This window comes from Hipposideros armiger, unplaced genomic scaffold (genome assembly GCF_001890085.2).
Source record: "Hipposideros armiger isolate ML-2016 unplaced genomic scaffold, ASM189008v1 scaffold_242, whole genome shotgun sequence".
Lineage (NCBI taxonomy): Eukaryota > Metazoa > Chordata > Mammalia > Chiroptera > Hipposideridae > Hipposideros > Hipposideros armiger.
In genome coordinates this window covers 228,375-232,356 of record NW_017731592.1, presented here as the reverse complement: position 1 = coordinate 232,356, position 3,982 = coordinate 228,375, and the positions used below count along the sequence as shown (strand labels likewise).

Genomic DNA, 3,982 nt, shown 5'->3' with positions numbered 1-3,982 from the left:
ATCAATTGAGATGATATAGTTTTTCTCTTTTTAGTTTGCAAATATAATGAATTACATTCATTGACTTCTGAATGTTAAGTCAGCCTAACATTTCTGGGAAAACCTTTGCTTGGTCATGATTGTTATACTCTTTTTATACAGCTTCATTTGTTTATGATTTTAGATTTTTTGCATTTATGTTCATGAGTGATTTTGGTGTGTCATTTTCTTGCAATGTTTTTGTCTGATGTTGGGACCAGGGCTTCATAGAATAAGTTGGAAAGTATCCCCCCCCCTTCAATTGTTTGAAAGTATTTTGCATAAAATTGTTCCTTACATGTTTAGTATAATTCACCATTAAAGCAACCTAGGTGTGGAATTTTCAGTGTAGGAATGTTTTTAATTACAAATTAATTTTTTAAAATTTATATAAAGCTATTCAGGTTATCTGTTTCATTTTAAGTGAGCTTTGTTTGTGTATATATTTCAAGGAGTTTGTCCATTTCATCTAAGTTTTGAATTTCATTTCATAAGGTTTATAAAATAATAATTTCTTACCTTTTAATACCTGTAGAATATGTTTTAATGCCATATCGCTCATGTCTGATCTTGGTAAATGTCTTTCATATCTTTCCTGCTCATCCTGACCAAGTGTTTATCAATTTTATTGAACTTTTAAAAGAATCAGCTTTTGGTTTTGTTGATTTTTCTCTATTCTTTGTTTTCTATTTTATTGATCTCCCTCCACCCCAACATTTATTCTTTTCTTTAGTCTTCCTAATTTGGGTTTAATTGGCTCTTCTTTTTTAGTCTTTAGCTAGAAGAACTTCTTCATTTCTAATGTAAGCATTTACTGCTATAACATTTTCTTTTAGTACAGCTTTAACAACATGTCACAAATTTTGGTATACTGTCATTTTATGTTCATCCAGAGAAAAATACTTTCTACTTCTCTTTTGATTTCTTCTCTAAACTATGGATTATTTAAAGGCATTACATATATATGGCTTACATACCATAAAATTCTCCCATTTTAAATGTACAATTCAGTGATTTTTTTGTAAGTTTACATAGGTATGCATAGCCATCACCACAATCTAGTCTGACAACATTTCCATCACCTATAAAGATTCCTGATGTTCCTTTGTAGTAAATCCTGGCTCAAAGGAATCACTAGTCTACATTCTATCCCTACAGAGTTGCCTTTTCTGGGTATTTCATATGAATGGAAACATGGATTATTTAGAAGTATGTTGTTTACTTTCTAATATTCATGAATCCCCAAATTTCCTTCTGTTATTGATCTGTAATCATGTGCCTTATATTATTTTAATCCTTTTAAATTTATGGAGGCATGCCTTATGGCCTGGGATGTGTTGGGTAGTCAGAAAAGTCATGATGCATTTTTACAATAAAAAACAGAGAAAAAATATGTCATGACTTTTTCAACAACCCAGTAGTTTATGCTGGAGAATGTTCCATCTGTACTTGAAAAGAATATGTGTGCTGCTGTGTTGTAGATGGAGTGTTTCAGGGAGATCAGATCAGGTTGGTTGCTAGTATTGTCCAAGTCTTCTCTATCCCTGCTGATTTTCAGTCTAGTTGCTGTCCATTATTGAGAGTGTAGTGTTGAAATTTCTAATTATTGTTGAAATCTCTCTTTCTCTCCTCAGTTTTGTCATTTTTCTTTTTTACTTCATGTATTTTGGGGTTATATTTTTAGGTACATATATGTTTATGTGTTTTATATTTTCCTGTTGAATTGATCATTTATCATTATTTAGTCTGAAAGTGTATTTTTTTTTCTGATACTGGTATAATGTTTTCAGTTCTCTTATGATTACTATTTGCCTAGTATCGCTTTCCCCATTCTTTTAGTTTCAGCCTCTTTGTGTTGTTAAAACTAAAGTTTGTATCTATGGATAGAATATGGCTGTATCATATATGTATAATTTTGCCAATCTCTACTTTTAGATCAAGGTGTTTAATACATTTACGTTTAGTGTAATTATTATTATGAAATACTTTTTTTTTTAAGCTGAGCCATCCTGCCACCTGTTGGCAGCTCAGCGGCTGCTCAGCTCAGGCCGGGAATTGACCGCTGTTGCTCAGAGTTCCAGGTTGAGCTGTTGTTCACCATCTTAGCTGTAGAGTGCACAGCATCACTGGCCCTCATGTGGGATCCGAACCAGGGCCTTGCTGCTCAGAGCTGGCGTCCCAAGCCAACTCTTAACCAACACACCACTTGGCTGGCCCAACAAATAATCTTTTATTCATTTATTTATTGTTTGGCTAGAATGTACACTCTGAAAGTGAAAATCAGGATTTTTGGTTTTGCTTACCACTTCAGCCCAGTGCCTACAGAAGCATCTGATGGGTTTTGTATACTTGGTAATAGCTATACAATGAATAAATTACAACCTATGAGAAGAAGCACACAGCAGCAGATAACAGTAGTCACATGGGGAAAGGGCTGGTCGTATTCCAATGTCTTCAGTTTGAAAACACACTTGGGAGATACCTTTACCTCACAATCAAGAGAAAACTCAGGAAACATCTTCAGGAAGCCATGGCAAGGTCATGAAAGCTAAAAGACTGACCCCCTATTCAATAGTCTCAAATACTGGGAGAGAGTGTTCAAATTAGGAAATTCAGCCTAAAAATCCAGATTAGATTAAATTTGTTTTTCCCTAATACCAAGTTGATGAAAGTTTTTTTTTTTTAACAGGCTTGCTTCACTTTATTTTTCTTGTATAAAATTATGTGGTGATCACAGCTGGAGCCTGGGTCCTCTGCACAGAAACTCTGGTATGGGTCTTTACAAGATGGTCCGTGAATTCCTGATAGGGAGACTTGGTGAACACGGTCTCTTTCTAGAGGTCAGGGGTGAGATAGCTGTAGGACTTAGAGATGGCATCAAAGGTGGCCTTGGCAAAGTTGCCCAGGATGGCAGTGCAGCCCCTGGCAGAGGTGTAGATGGATACCAGCCATCATCAGCAGCTTCTTGGGTACAGGAGCTGAGACCATGCCAGTGCCCCTGGGGGCGGGGATGAGGCGCACCAGCAGAGCCACAGCGGCCGGTCACCTTGCAAGGGACAGTGTGGGGATTGTTGATCTTGTTCCCCCAGTAGCCTTGCTGCACAGGGACGATGGAGAGCTTGGCCAGGATGATGGCCCCGTGGATGGCAGTGGCTACCTCCTTGGAGCACTTAACACCCAGACCCACGTGTCCATTGTAGTCCCCAATGGCGACAAATGCCTTGAACCGGGTCCTCTGGCCAGCACGGGTCTGCTTTTGCACCGGCATTATTTTCAAAACTTCATCCTTCAGGGATGCCCCCAGGAAAAAAATCAATGATCTCAGATTCCTTGATGGGCAGGGAGAAGAGATAGATCTCCTCTAGGGATTTGATCTTCATGTCCTTGTCCAGGCGGCCCAGCTTGGTGACGCGGATCCACTCTTTGTCCTCGGCTTTGCCTCCGTGAGCTCCGCGGCCTCGACCCCGGCCGCGACCCCGACCACGACCTTGGCCCCAGACGCCACTGCCGAATCCTCCACGGAAGCTGCCACGGCCTCCCACTCCAGAGCCCCCGGGGCCTCCGGGCCCTCCAGCAGCACTGGCGCCATCCGCCATTTGGTGTTGTATTGAAGAAGAAGTTGATGAAAGTATTTTAGGGAGTGTTATACCACCTATGACTAGAAACTACAATTTTATTGCCTTTGAGTGGTTGTGTCAGTGATTTCTTGGTCCTGTTTTTAAGTTAAAAAAAAGAAAAGTTTCAAAAAAGTAAAAAAAAAGCAAGAGTATGTTAGTAGCAGTGCCTTATAGGAGGACAACTGGGGGTTTGACTGAGAGAACTTACTTTTCATTTGGATTGATTAAATATCATTTAAGGGAAACTTTCAGAATTTCTGTAAGTAAGAGTCTGTTTTGAAAACAGGGAGGCAGAAGGCTTACCTTGGATATGTGTTTGCATGGCAAACAGTTATGGCTTAGGGGAT

General features: G+C 39.2%; 1 pseudogene; it reads right to left on the bottom strand.

Annotated features, from left to right (window-relative positions):
- Nucleotides 1-2,738: 2,738 nt before the first annotated feature.
- Nucleotides 2,739-3,614, bottom strand: LOC109389760 (40S ribosomal protein S2 pseudogene; annotated as a pseudogene).
- Between the last annotated feature and the right edge of the window lie 368 nt (nucleotides 3,615-3,982).